The sequence below is a fragment of the Hemiscyllium ocellatum genome, chromosome 24 (assembly GCF_020745735.1).
Source record: "Hemiscyllium ocellatum isolate sHemOce1 chromosome 24, sHemOce1.pat.X.cur, whole genome shotgun sequence".
NCBI lineage: Eukaryota > Metazoa > Chordata > Chondrichthyes > Orectolobiformes > Hemiscylliidae > Hemiscyllium > Hemiscyllium ocellatum.
Genome location: NC_083424.1, coordinates 42,245,671 through 42,261,018, shown reverse-complemented (window position 1 = coordinate 42,261,018; position 15,348 = coordinate 42,245,671). Strand labels below are relative to the sequence as shown.

Sequence of the window (15,348 nt, the reverse complement as noted above, 5' to 3'; positions counted from 1 at the left end):
TTTTGCTCATTTGACTTCTGAGACCTTAAAGGGTCTCCAACTGTGTAGCAGAACCCAGAGGTCCCACCCTGAACCCACCACCATCATTTTCACTAGGAGGTGGTGATAGTGGAGAGGGTTGTACTTTGCACATTACAGAGAAAGCCAAACATGTTAAAATGCAACAACCTTCCAACAGGGTAAAAAATGAGGTCTGCAGATGCTGGATATCACAGCTGAAAGTGTGTTGCTGGTTAAAGCACAGCAGGTTAGGCAGCATCCAAGGAATAGGAAATTCGACGTTTCGGGCATAAGCCCTTCATCAGGAATCCACTGCAATACCAGGCTGATACATGGAGAGGACAGAGCAAGCCCTTAAGCCATCTCTCTGCTCCAAAAATCCATTTAATACAAACACTCCCACCTTCGGGAGATATCAGCGATTAAACTGATAAGAACAGAAACTACACATATTCCAAGCCAAAAGGCCGAGAAGCCTTCCTAATGAAGGGCTTATGCCCGAAACGTCGAATTTCCTATTCCTTGGATGCTGCCCAACCTTCCAACAGATCTAATCTCCATTGGTGAGATGTCCAAAACATCACTTGTGAAGTTTTCAGGAGAGGGTGTAAAGATATTGGAGTTGCTTGGATATGTAGGGGGATAGTTTTGGATAGATACAGGGCACATTTGAAAAGACCCAAATGCCCATTGGGATTGTTAAATTTGACATGGAATTGTGTAAAAGATAGATAAATTCACTGGAAATATCACGCTGATTAGAACTGTTAAGTTGCCCTGGGAACTGGCAAACTGTCAGAGATGTTAAATCTTCTGGTCTTTAAATTAAAGAAAAATTAGCTTGCAGCTTAAATAGTATTGCACATTATATTTTACCCAACCTGCTGAAACCAGCCTGAGAGTTATCATTTTGAATTTGTGTTGCATGGCTGATGCTCAACCTTTAACTCTCACAGGGGGGTGCCAACCTGTTTAGTTTGATTGACAGCTTAACATGTTTAAAAATGTGTTGCTGGAAAAACGCAGCAGGTCAGGCAGCATCAAAGGAACAGGAGAATCGACATTTCGGGCATAAGCCCTTCTTCATATCCTTATATTCTGTTTAGACATGCCCACTGAAAGACAGTTGTTGACTAAGTGTTTGAACATCCCCTTTCCAAGTGCCAGTAGCTTTGTTGGAGAGGGCTGAGCCATTTTTACAGAAAAGTGCCAACATAGTTGTAGCTTCATTTACTCTTTTTAAAGCAGCAATACTCACATAGTTACAGAAAGTGTAGGTAAAACAGTTGTTGTTAAAAGGGAACACAGATGCCATTGTGTAAATGTCTCATGGCATCTACAAATCAGCTCCCTGCTTTGGTCTCTGCTAAAGTGAGGCCAACATTGAGATTGGAAACAAGTACATAGGAACGATGCAGACAAACACCACATCCCTCAATGATGAGGGACCAGTATCTCAGAAATCAAACTTTTGAGCAGGTAATTCTTGCAAGTATTGGCATAGAGTTTGACCGAATGTTTCAGAGGTGAAGAGGACAGATCCATTCTGAAGCTTTGGATGTAAGTGGTAAACTTGAGATGGCAAAGGAACATTCTGTGTCCTCTTTGTTTATTCAACACAGTCCAGTCTTAGGCCATTGGAAACTGCCAGGCCAAGAGCAAAGTAATTTGGATAGAGGAGGTGAACTGTGGTCGAGTAATGTTAGAAAGTAGAACATTACAGTATAGGAATGGGCCCTTCGACCATGATGTTGTGATGAACATGGCACCAAATTAAACTAGTCCCTTCAGTCTGTACTTGGTCCATATTCCTCCCTTCCTTTCATATTCGTGTGCTTGTCCAAAAGTCCCTTAAACACCTGTATTGTATCTGCTTCCACCACCACCCTTAGCAACACATTCCAGACTTCTACCACTCTCTGTGTAAAACTCTTGCCCCTCACATCTTTGAACTTTCCTTCACTCACCTTCAATGCATGCCCCCTAATTTTCAAATCTGAGAAGGAGATTCTGACCATCAACCTTAACTATGCATCTCATAATTTTATAGACATCTATCAAGTCTCCCCTCCTCCGCTTCAGAGGAAACAACTTGAGTTTTTCTAGCCTCTCCTTATAGCTCATACCCTCAAATCCAGGCAGCATCCTGGTAAACCTGTTCTGCACCTTCTCCAAAGCCTCCACATTCTTCCTGTAATGTGGTGATGAAAATTGAATGCACTACTATAAATGTGGCCTAACCAAAGTCTTGTAAAGCTGCAACATGACATCCTGATTCTTGTACCCAATTCCTCAACCAATAAAGGCAATCATACCATATGCTAGGGACATGCACCCCGAGATCTCTCTGCACATCAATGCTGCCATTAATTCCATACTTTTCCTTAACATTTGATCTTCCAAAAGTGCGGTATCTCACACTTACCCGGACTAAACTTCATCTTTTCTCTTCCCATATCTGCAACTGATCTACATCCCGCTGTATCTATTGACAACTTTCTACACTATCCATACTTTTACCGATCTTTATATCATTTGCGAACTTACTAACATATCCATCAACATTTTCATCCATATCACAAAAAGCAGAGGCCTTAGTCTAGATCTCTGTGGAACACCACTAATCACAGACCTCCAGCCTGAAAAACACCTTTCTACCATTAGGGCAAGCCAATTCTGAATCCATGCAGCCAAATCACCATGGATCCCAGGCATCTTACTCTTCTGGATGGGTTTACCATGAAAGACCTTGTCAAATGTCTTACAAAAAACCATGTAGACAACATCCACTGCTCTACCCTCATTAATACCTCTGTCACCGCCTCAAAATATTCAATCAAGTTCGTAAGACACATCTAGCCCTGCACAAAGGCATGCTGACTGTTCCAAATTAGACTATGCTTTTCCAAATGCACGTAAATCCCATCACTAAGAATTTTCTCCAATGTCTTCCCAACCACTGATATGAGAAGCATCGTTCTATAGTTTCTTGGATTCTCCCTCTTTCTCTTCTTGAACAGAGGAAGGACGTTATTAGATTAGATACTTATAGTGTGGAAACAGGCCCTTCAGCCCAACAAGTCCACACCGACCCATTTTCCCCTTTACCTAACACTACGGGCAATTTAGCATGGCCAATTCACTTGACTTGCACATCTTTGGACTGTGGGAGGAAACCAGAGCACCCGGAGGAAACCCATGCAGACACGGGGAGAATGTGCAAACTCCACACAGTCAGTTGCCTGAGTCGGGAATTGAACCTGGGTCTCTGGCACTGTGAGGCAGCAGTGCTAACCACTGTGCCACCATGCCGCCCACTCGCCAGTTCTCCAGGACCTCTCCAGTGGCTAATGAGGGCACAAACATCTTGGGCAAGGCCCCAGCAATCTCCTCTCTTGTCTCTCTCAATAACCTGGGGTAGATACCATTGGGTCCTGAGAACTGATCCACGTTAATGCTCTTCAAAGGACCAACATCATTCTTTCACGATCTCAAAATGCCCTAACATCCCCTTGCTCCAGTCTAGACTCACTATCCTCCATATCCTTTTCCTGGATAAATACAGACACAAAGTACTCATTTAGGATCTCACCCACGTCCTCTGCCTCCAAGCACAAGTTCCCTTCTTTATTCTTGAATGGTCCTTCTCCCTAGTTATCCTCTTGTATCACTAGTGTTGTCACTATTGAGAAAGGAATGTGATGATCTTGGAATGCAGGAGGTTCAGATTATTTCTGGACAATTTGAAACCCAGCTGTATCCATTTAAAATTTATCTAGAATCATAGAAACCCTATGCTGTGGAAACAGGCCATTCAGCCCATCAAGTCTACACTGACCCTCCAAATAGCATCTTGCCTAGATGCATCCCATCGCTGTAGTCCTGCATTTCCCATGGCATATCCACCTAATCTTCACACCTTGGACACTATGGGCAATTTAGCATGGCCAATCCACCTAACCTACACATCTTTGGACTGTGGAAACTGGTGGACCCAGAAGAAGCCCATGCAGACACAGGGAGAATGTGCAAACTCCGCAAAGACAGTCACCCAACGATGGGATTGAACCTGGTGGTGTGAGGCAGTAGTGTTAACCACTGAACCACTATGCCTGGACCTATGCCACAGAAACATAATGGAAGAATGCACAATGTAGATAAGCCCCATCCTTGTATTTCAATAAGGGTCTTATGGACGCTAAAGGACCACAACTTGTGTGTTAAAAGGAATCTACTGAGTACAACAGGTAGGGTCCTCTGCATCCTAGTGGACGGTCTGGGGACCAATGTCCAATGTTGAAAGAGCAGACCCTACTTTGTGCTTTTTGCCATCTCTTTAATACCAATTACAGGAAAACTCTCAAGTGGCCTTAATAAGTGAACATGAGATTGGCTTTTATGAAAAGCTGACTGTGCAAAGGTCAAACCTCCACTCTTTGTGCAGTGAAATATGTGAACTTTATCCGATGAACGCACAGTTCACCACAACACAGGAAAGTAGATGTACAGGGAAGGTGATGCCAAAATGTTTCTTTAGACAGAGCTGCCAAATGGGAAGTTACATAAAAGCTCAAAATCAGGAAGATTACCTCCTAAAATGCTCCAGATAAGCACTGACTGCCTTGCCATGCCTTTAGTATATTTGTTCAATCTCATTTATCTTGTTGTAATTGGTAGTTAAAGTGGACTGGAACATTCTGGAAAGTTAGTGCTCTTTGATCCTGTTCTGGAAAGTAACTTCAATTGATATTTTCTTAAGTTTTCCTTTAGGTGTATGTATTGAAAAGATATGAAATCATTTCCTAGGGGCCTGTTTATAGATCCACATTTTTATGTTGTTGCTTATAACACACTTTTCTGAATACTAAACCATTTACAGTACTGAGGGCAGCAGCTGTGGGGTTAGCCAAGCATCTGTGAGAAAAAATAAGTTGGTTTACTCATTTTTCTGATATTTTGTCACTTGAGAATTGTTTTTTAAGTAATCAGGCCATATTATTTTTAAATTCATAGAATCTCTACAGTTTACCCATTGAGTCTGCAAGCACCTCCAAAGAACTTCCCACCGAGACCCAGCCCTCACCCTATTATCCCTGTAACCCCACATTTACCATGGCCAGTCCACCTAAATCTATACATTGCTGGACTCTACAGCTAATTTAGCACAGCCAATCCACCTAATCTGCACAGCTTTGGGCTGTGGGATGAAACAAAGCACCTGGAGGAAAGTTACACAGTCACGGGGAGAGCGTGCAAACTCCACACAGTCATCCGAGGCTAGAATCAAACTTGGGTCTGTGGCACTGTGAGGCAGCAGTGCTAACCACTGTGCCACATTTGGATCGTTTGGACATTTGACAACAATTTTAAGAATTCATCTAGCCCTTTTGTCCACTGCTGCAGGAGGTAAATAAAATATTAAAACCTTTTTAACAATTTTATGTTGGAAGGAGTCAAATGACATTGTTCTTCAAGTAATTCTCTTGCAATGAAGAGAGAAAGGGACTCAGTGAAATCCAGGTCAAAGATTAGGAGCCTATTTTCAAACCATATACAGAGTATAGGGTAAATTATTTTACCTACCCACAGCATTTGAAAGAAAGTTCCTCCTCCCACTTTATTCCTAACAGCTCTTCTCGGCAATGATCAAAAATGTTGACCAAAGTCTTGGCCAAGAGAATAGAGAATCTTTCTTATAAGTCACTTCACTGAGATCAAACTGGAGTGATCAAAGGATTTCACAAAATGGATAACATTAGCAAGCTTTTAGATGTTAGCCCACTGTTTGACAGCGAGTGGAATGCTCTTGTGCTCACTCCAAAGCTAAAAAGGGTTTCAACTGGGCCTGCTGCCAGTATGCATTGGCAGTGGTACAGAAGCTAAGAATTAGGAAAGCATTTATAAAATTGATAGCAACCTCTTGTTCACAACCCAATGCAGTCATTCACGTGAATGATCCTGATTTCCTAACATTCGAACTGCAATGTGATACAATTCAGGATTGATCCCTCAGTTCTCTGCTTAGTGACCATGACTTATTCAGTAATCTAAGCAATTTGGCAATCCTGCAAAAATCTGAAGCCTTTCAACCAAAATAACAATCTTACTCCCTAAAAAGGTATTTTCTATACCCGAGGAGGACATAGAAAAGATTTTTTTTTATTCTATGGATTTGAGCCTTCGTAGCAAGGACGGCATTCATCTCCATCTCTAACCTCCCTGCAGGGGATGGTGATGAGCTGCCTTCTTGACCTACTGCAGTCTGTGTGTTGCAGGTTGACTCACAATCTTTTTAGGAAGGGAGTTCTAGTATTTTGAAGGAAAGACAGAATGATGTATAGTTGATGGTGATCCCCCAGAATCCCCTTTGTCCTTCTAAGTGATAGAGGTTGTAGGTTCAGAATGTGGTTCCACAAGGCACCTTAGTGAGTTATTACATTGTATCTTGACCTTGTACATACTGTTTACTGGTGGCGAAAGGAGTAATTGCTTAGCATGGGGGATGGAGTACAGATCAAGAGGGCCTTATTTCTAAAGTGCTGTTAGAGATGCAGGTAAGTGGAGAGTATTGCACCACCTCCCTGACTTATGCCTGGTAAATATTTGAGTGGACAGGCTTTGGGGAGTCAGATGATGAGTTAATAGCCACAGAATTGCCAGACTCTTGTAGCTGCAGTATTTATGTGGCTAGTCCTGTTAAGATACATCTCTATGGCAAAACTGGTAAGAGTGGACACTGCACAGCCCTTATTGAGACAAAATCCGATCTTCATGTTGAGGAATCCATGAATTGTACTTTGTGACACTATCAGAGTGCTAACTGAGAAAGGTTGATGTGGCAGTGCAAAACTGGGCATCCATGAGGTGCTGTGGGCCATTGGCACCAAAAAAATCGAATTCAACTTCATTGGTAGATGCATAGCACAATATATGCTTTGATTTAACCTTCCCACCAAGCCAGGGAACCAATCCTGGTTACAGTCAAAGAGTCATAGAGAGGTACAGTACGGAAACAGATCATTTGGTCCAACTCGTCCATGCCGATCAGATATCCCAATCTTGTCCCATTTGCCAGCAGCCAGCCCATATCCCTCTCAACCCTTCCTATTCATATCCCCATTAAGATGCCTTTTAAATGTTGTAATTGTACCAGCCTCCACCACATCCTCTGGCAGCTCATTCCATATACATACCACCCTAACTGTGAAAACATTGCCCCTTAGGCTCCTTTTAAATTTTTCCCCTCTGATTTTTTTAGGGCGGCACGGTGGCACAGTGGTTAGCACTGCTGCCTCCCAGCACCAGAGACCTGGGTTCAATTCCCGCCTCAGGTGACTGACTGTGTGGAGTTTGCACATTCTCCCCATGTCTGTGTGGGTTTCCTCCGGGTGCTCCGGTTTCCTCCCACAGTCCAAAGATGTGCAGGTCAGGTGAATTGGCTATGCTAAATTGCCCGTAGCGTGGGGTAAATGTAGGGGAATGGGTGGGTTTCGCTTCGGCGGGTCGGTGTGGACTTGTTGGGCCGAAGGGCCTGTTTCCACACTGTAAGTAATCTAATCTAAACCTATACCCTCTAGAAATGGACTACCCCACCCCAAGGAAAATTCTGTGTTTATTTACCCTATCCATGCCCCTCATGATTTTATAAACCTCTACCTGGCACCCCTCGGCCTCCGATGCTCCAGGGAAAACAGCCCCAACTTATTCAGCCTCTCCCTATAGCTCAAACCCTCCAACCCTGGCAACATCCTTGTAAATCTTTTCTGAACCCTTTCAAGTTTCACAACATCTTTCCGATAGGAGGGAGACCAGAACTGCACAAAATATTCCAAAAGTGGCCTAACCAATGTCCTGTACAGCTGCAACATGACTCCCAACTCCTACACTAGATGCTCTGAACAATAATGGAAAGCATACCAAATGCTTTCTTCACTATCCTATTTACCTGTGACTTTAGTTTGGTTGAAGGAACGATGGAAAGCATGCCAAGGACCGTATTAGGTTTATATAAGAGAAATTCCATCCACTGCTGAAATAGTATTATGCCCGCGTGTTATGATTTTGTGCCATTAAAAAGGCCTTGTTGAATTACTGCCATACATCAGCAGGTAACTCAGTATACCAAATAAATTCCAGACACTACAACAGTTCATATCAATTTAGCAATCTCAGACATTACGATTTGTTTCAAGGTTCCTTTCTGAGGGAGAAGGAATAAAACCAACCAGGGTTCCAATTCCTCATCACTGGTCTTTGTTAGATGTGAGTGTATATATGAGACCTGTCAGGTTCAAAATGAAGGTTAAAAACATGAGAAAGAATACTTTGTGCTTGTACCATTCAGTGTCGGATGCTGAGGGGTGACTTTAAAGAGGTTTATAAAATCATGAGGGGCATGGGTAGGATAAATCAACAAGGTCTTTTCCCTGGAGTGGGGGAGTCCAGACTAGAGGGCATAGGATGAGAGGGGTAACATTTCAAAGGGACCTAATGGGCAACATTTACACACAGAAGCTGGTGCGTGTATGGAATGAGCTGCCAGAGGAAGTAGCACCATTATAACAGTTAAAAGGCTTCCCAGTAAGTATATGAATAGGAAAGATTTGGTGAAATGGGCTAAATGCTGGTAAATGGGACAAGATTAATTTAGTATATTGGGTCGACATGGACCCAAGTTGGACCGAAAGGTTTGTTTCTGTACTCTTTATCCCTATGACTCTCTGAAACTCCAAGGAATGCAGGCTACTAAACTCAATTACTCCTTCAAAGACAATTTCCTCATTCTAGTGAGATGCATTTGTAACTCTTAGCAGCAAGCATGGGAAAGGAACAGTCTGTGAGTGGAGGAACAGTGAATAGTCAAGAACATCTGGACTACAGAGATTAGATGTTCGATGTCAGCAAGAGGAATCCCGTTCCTAAAAATCTGCCCTCATGCAATTGAAAGAAAAGTACACACTAGGGGCATCTCTATAACCCCAAGCCTTCCATTTGGAAATCACTGCTTTAGGTCAAATGTACCCTTCTTCAGGTAAGGGTTGGTTATAATGATCATGTGGATAGGCGATGCTCTGACACCCAATGACTGCTGGATAAGAAAGTGATGTATATTAGGAGCCATATCTCAATGGGGAGTTAAGACCTTAGAAAGGGATGGGTGTTGAAACAGTTTGCAAGAAAATAAATTGCACTTATTACTGAGAGATTATATTGAGTGAACTACTTATAGTTGCTAAAATAATCAGAATTGACACGCAGCGCTGATCATTTCTGCCCAATGCTTGGACTGACATCAAAAATCTACTTAAAATGAGTGCACTCCCATGGCTTTGTTACTTATTAATCTGCAGATTGATGAAGTTTCAAAAATAAAACCCCTTGCATTTTGACCATTCACAAATACAAAAACACATTCTGTGACCTACTCCAAGGTATGAAAGGACGCATACATTTATACAATGACTCCCTAGGGCAGTTCAATACCCTTCCAAATAGGGCAGACCTTGATTCCTTACCTGTTAGTTCAGACGCTGACTATATGACACCACAAAGGAGCTATTGATTTGAGGTAGTGTGACACACTGATCTCATACACTCAAGCCTGCACTTGCTTTGATGTGGTCAAACTCCCAAGGCTACAGAGGCTCGTAAAGTAAAACATATAATCTGTTGTTCAAACATCTCCTGTTTGCATGAATTTTCAGTCAATTTAGTGTTAGCTTGGTACACAGCTTTGAAAAGCACTCGGGGTTTGCAAGTTTTGGACAAGAGACATCAACAATGATCAAACAAAATATTTTCCGTCATTTAGCCTTGCCCTTAATAACAGAAGGGGAAAAAATTAGATTTACAATGAAATGGTAGTGTAATGGATATTTGCAAAGTCTACATGGGTCATGTGAACATCTCATAACAGACTCCCAGAGAGTAGCTAATTAATGCTGTATCTTGTGTTTTAAGCCAATCCTGCTACCTGGTCAGCAATATCTCAGATTATGGATGCCTGTGCTGCACATATGCTATGCCTGAGTCTTCTTGCCATATCTCTAAGTAAGGTGCTTCAACTCCTTAAGTACCGTAACATATTTTTATTTACATCTGTGCATAGTAAGGTCTTCTTAACAGCATGCTAGTGTAAAGTCTGAGACCTCTCTTGTTATATGCCATCTAGACTGGTTCTTTCTCTTATAGTGCCAGTTACATTATCACAAGGGTCAGGATTGGAAACCCAGGGAGACCAGTGAGTGGAGGAACATTACTTTGGGTTGGAGTGAGGTCGTGTCTAGCGAAGGGGGAATGTCAGGCTGGTGTCTAAACGAAGGTAAGGGGTGACTGGTCTGACAGGTGGGAGAGAGTTTCCTGTGTACCTATTAAGCTTAAGTTAGTTGGAACCCTCTGAATTCTCAGCCTTTAACACACTCTTTTAGAGAGTTCTTGTGGAATTGCCTATTAGAAAATTCAACTTCTTGGGTAATTTGCATAGAGTTGGCTATAGAGTCGTAGAGATGTACAGCACAGAAACAGATCCTTCAGTTCAACCCATCCATGCCGACCAGATATCCTAACCTAACCTAGTCCCATTTCCCCATATGCTTCTAAACCCTTCGTATTCATATACCCATCCGGATGCCTTTTAAATGTTGTAATTGTATCAGCCTCCATCACTTCCTCTGGCAGCTCATTCCACCACCCTCTGTGTGAAAAAGTTGCTCTTTAGATACCTTTTAATTATTTTCCCTCTCACCCTAAACCTATGCCCTCTAATTCTGGCCTCCCCCCATCCCAGGGTAAAGACCTTGTCTATTTACCTATCCATGCCCTTCATGATTTTATAAACCTCTATAAAGTCACCCCTCAGCTTCCGATGCTCAAACCCTTCGATCCTGGCAACATCCTAGTAAATTTTTTTTGAACCCTTTCAAGTTTAACAACATCATTCTTATGGCAGGGAGACCAGAATTGCATGCAGTATTTCAAAAGTAGCCTGACCAATGTCCTAGGAGAAAGTGAGGACTGCAGATGCTGGGGATCAGAGCTTAAAAATGTGTTGCTGGAAAAGCGCAGCGGGTCAGGCAGCGTCAAAGGAGAAGGAGAATCGACATTTCGGGCATAAGCCCTTCTTCAACACATTTTTAAGCTCTGACCAATGTCCTATACAGCCTTGACCTCCCAACTCCTTTACTCAAAACACTGACCAATCAAGGCTGTGTTGGAGTTCTGCATGATCCTGAAACATGAGTGCAATCTGACTTGCTCCAACATCTCTCCAGCCATCAGAATATCCTTGCCATTAGGAGAGGCGATGACTTAATGGTATTATTGGTTAAGTAGCAGATGGTGGTATTTGAATTCAATAGAGATCTGGAATTAAGATTCTAATAATGACCATGAATCCATTGTCAATTGTTGGAAAAAAACACATCTGGCTCACAAATGTCCTTTAAGGAAGGAAACTGTCTTACCTGGTCTGGCATACACGTGACTCCAGACCCAGAGCAATGTGGTTGACACTGGGCAAAAAGAGATGGACAATAAATGCTGGCTTAACCAGTGACACTCTCATCCCAAGAATGAATAAAGGAAAGTTATTCTGTCCTGTCTTGAGACTTCACAATATGCAGAGTAACTATATTCCTCCTATAATGAAAATCTCGAAGGGACAACCCACTTTCTGTGGTTAACAAAAGAACTTAAGGAAAAAGCATATAGATGGGCAGGCCAGTTGAGTGGACAGAATAAAAAATATAAAGGGGATGACCAAAAGTTTAATTGGGGAAAGTTTGCTTGTAAAGGAAGGAAGCTTGCTTATAAAAATAGATTTTGAGAGCTTTACAGGTATACAGATCTACTGGTATATAATAAAATTATTAACACAGTGTTACCCCTCCACAGAGAGGACAAAGTCAAAAGTCCCACAACAGCAGGTTACAGTCCAACAGATTTATTTAAAATCACAAGCATTTGGAGCACTGCTCCTTTGTCAGGTGAAGTTCACTTTAAATGAATCTGTTGGACTATAACCTGCTGTCGTGTGACTTTTGACCTTTCCCACCCCAATCCAATACCGCACCTCCACGTCTCCTCTACAGAGTGACAATGAGAATTTGTAGTTGGCAATAAGGAGTTAATGGATGAAATAAACAAATACTTTTCTTTTGTTTTTACTATAGAGGATACAAAAAAACATTTGTATAATATCACATTTGATGACATTTGTTCCTCAAAGCCAACATCATGCAAAACCTTGGTCTCTATCACATTGGCAGTTTGTGAGAATTTGCTGTGTGCAATTGGCTGCTGCATTTCTGACATTACAATATAAAAAACTTATTTGTTGCTTCGGGATACCCTGAGGCCATGAAAGTCCCCATATCAATGCAAGTATTACTTTCTTTTAAAATTCCGACATGAACACCGAATTTTAGGATTTCATAATCAGCCACCTGATTTTACCTTTGTGTGTTGTCCCTTAATAATCCCTGACATGGGTTATAATTCTAGTCAGGGTTTTCACACATGATCTCACTATTTTTATTTTGACACTTTTTGTAGCCTTTCCTTAGGTGAGGCTCATTGTTGATTTTTAGTTGATATCAGTTTTCAGCCACACATCCTTGAACCCACTTTCACATTTCTGTATACAGTTTTTTATATAAAACAATTGTGGGATTGGGACAGTGTAGTCAAAGCTGGAGTATATGTTGCCCTATCCCAAACTGCCTTTGAGAAAGTGGTGACAATGTGTTGCTGGAAAAGCACAGCAGGTCAGGCAGCATCCAAGGAACTGGAGATTCAACGTTTCGGGCATGCTGCCTGACCTGCTGAGCTTTTCCAGCAACACATTTTCAGCTCTGATCTCCAGCATTTGCAGACCTCACTTTCTCCTTTGACAATGTGGTGGTGAGTACTGTCTTGACAATTGACCAGCTTGTTAGATCATTTCAGAGCGCAGATAAAAGAATCTGGACAGTCATATAGGACAGACCGGGTAAAGATAGCAGATTCCCTTCACCAAAGGTCATAAATGAACTGAGACAGGTTTTTACAACTCCTGCATCCACTGAAAGGACTATTCTTAATATGGATGGTTTTAGAAATTCTGTCCCATGACTATTAGAACCTTTGGAGTAGGTTTTAATTTTTGGCTGGTGTCAAATGGACAATACCATATTGACTGCCCCTTGGGTGACACAATGGTTCAGTGATAGGCACTACTGCCTTTCTACACTAGGGTCTTGGGTTTGATTCCAGCCTCGGGCGACTGTCTGTGTGGAGTTTGCACATTCTCCCCTGTCTGCGTGGGTTTGCTCTGGTTCCCTCCCACAGTCCAAAGATGTGTGGGTCAGGTGATTTAGCCATGCTAAATTGCCCATAGTGATAGGCACATTAGTAGAGAGTAGGCGAATGAGTCTGGGTGGGTTACTCTTTGGAGGGCCGGTGTGATCTTGTTGAGCCAAAGGGCCTGTTTCTGCACTGTAGGTAATCTAATCTAATCTTGAACATCTCTCCTGAGTTTTCATTTTCTGCATCCCAATAGTTCATACAATTCAAAGTATGTAACTGATCTGAGGTGACTTGAGGTTGTAAAAGGTACTTTATAACGGCAATTCCTCCTTTCTTTTTACACATTAAACTTTACTCCCTATCTCTCATTTTACCCATCACTTCCTTTAACTGAATTAAGATCTAACACAACTGTAACCACAATGTAAATCTGTATTTGTATAAGCTTTTTACCATTATCATTTGTACCTAAACTATGGACAATTTAAAATCTAAATGATTATTGTACAAAATTATTTATAGAAAATCTTCAGGAAGAAAAATAGATAACTGAGGTTCAACCCGTTAGATGCAATGATTGGCAGAATCCCTCTCATTGAGAAAACAGGCCCGGCTTGTGAATGGGTAGCATTGCATTTAGTCAAAGTCCAGCCAGCCAAGGGGTCATGAGAGAGAGCTGCACAAGGTCTAATTAATGAGTAAGTTTCAAAGACTTCCTTCAGGTAAGGCAGTACCCAAGAAGATAAATCCTGGCTCTTCATTAATATATTACCCAATCTCTCTGGCTGCAGTTCTAATCTCTTGACTCTATTAATCAGCAATCAACACTTTCTACAAAAAAAATTGCAAGGGCCAGGTTCAGTTGGCTGTGCTAACGTGATAAACTTTAGTGCATTTGCAAGCGCTCTTTATGACATTCTTGTAAAGGTTGCCAACATTTTGTATGCTTGGTTACAGGCTGAAGTCACCACTAGTGTGATTTATATAGGGACCGAGCAATAGTTTGAAAGTTCAAATTAACAATGTGACACTGTGATTAAATGAAAAAGGGAGAAAGACATTCTCACGGAGGGTTTAACATTGAGCCATTTCCAGACTTTGTGTAACAGAAGGAAAACGTGAATAAAGAGATCTGGCACGTGATAGAAACTTTTGAAGTGGTGCAGGTGTGTAAACACAACAAGTAATTGTAAGCTTTGCTTATAAAGAGGAATTCTTAACGTATATGTGCCTCACAGTAAAATGCCATAAACAGCAGCTTCAGAATAAAAAAAAATAGTGCTCACCTAGAACTGCTTTCCCTGGGTTGGAATGTGAAAACAGCAATTTCAGCAGCAAAACCATTTCACCCACTGGCTCAAAGGAAATCCCACGCAACTCATTTAAAGTTCTTTCAAGACTAAATATAACTTGTTCTCTTGGTTTTGTGCTTCGGTTTAAAATGAAGCCATGGATTAATATAGATGAAAGCTGGGTGGGAGGGTGAGCTGTGAGGAGGATGCACAGATGCTTTCAGTGTGATTTGGACAAGCTGAGTAAATACATTGCAGATACAGTCTAATGTGGATAAGTTATTATCATTTTGGTAGCAGAAACAGGAAGACAGATTATTATCTGAATGGTTATAAATTGAGGGAGGGGGATGTGCAACATGACCTAGGTGTTCTTGCACACCATCACTGCAGGTAAGCATGCAAGTACAACAGGTAGTTTAAAAAGGCAAATGGCATGTTGGTCTTCATAGTTAGAGGACTTGAGTACAGGAACAGGGATATCTTACTGCAAGTTGTACAAGGCCTTGGTGACACCAGCCTTGGACACCAGTGTGCAGTTTTGGTCTCCTTACCTGAGGCAGGATGTTCTTGCAGTAGAGGGATGACAGAGAGAGTTTACCAGACTGATTCCTGGAATGACAGGACCAACGTCTCAGAAGATGTTGAATAGTTCAGGACTGTATTGCTGCATTTCAAAAGAATAAGACAGTGGGAGGGAGGGTGGTGGAACTCTCATAGAAACCTGTAACATTCTATCAGGACCAGACAGCACAGATGGCAGAAGGATGTT

The 15,348-nt window shown here is 41.8% G+C and overlaps 1 non-coding gene across 1 annotated transcript; it reads right to left on the bottom strand.

Moving 5' to 3' along the window:
- Positions 1–286: 286 nt before the first annotated feature.
- On the bottom strand, positions 287–479 carry LOC132827482 (U2 spliceosomal RNA). The gene has a single exon (XR_009646005.1). It is a non-coding gene; the product is annotated as a U2 spliceosomal RNA (small nuclear RNA).
- Positions 480–15,348: the final 14,869 nt, after the last annotated feature.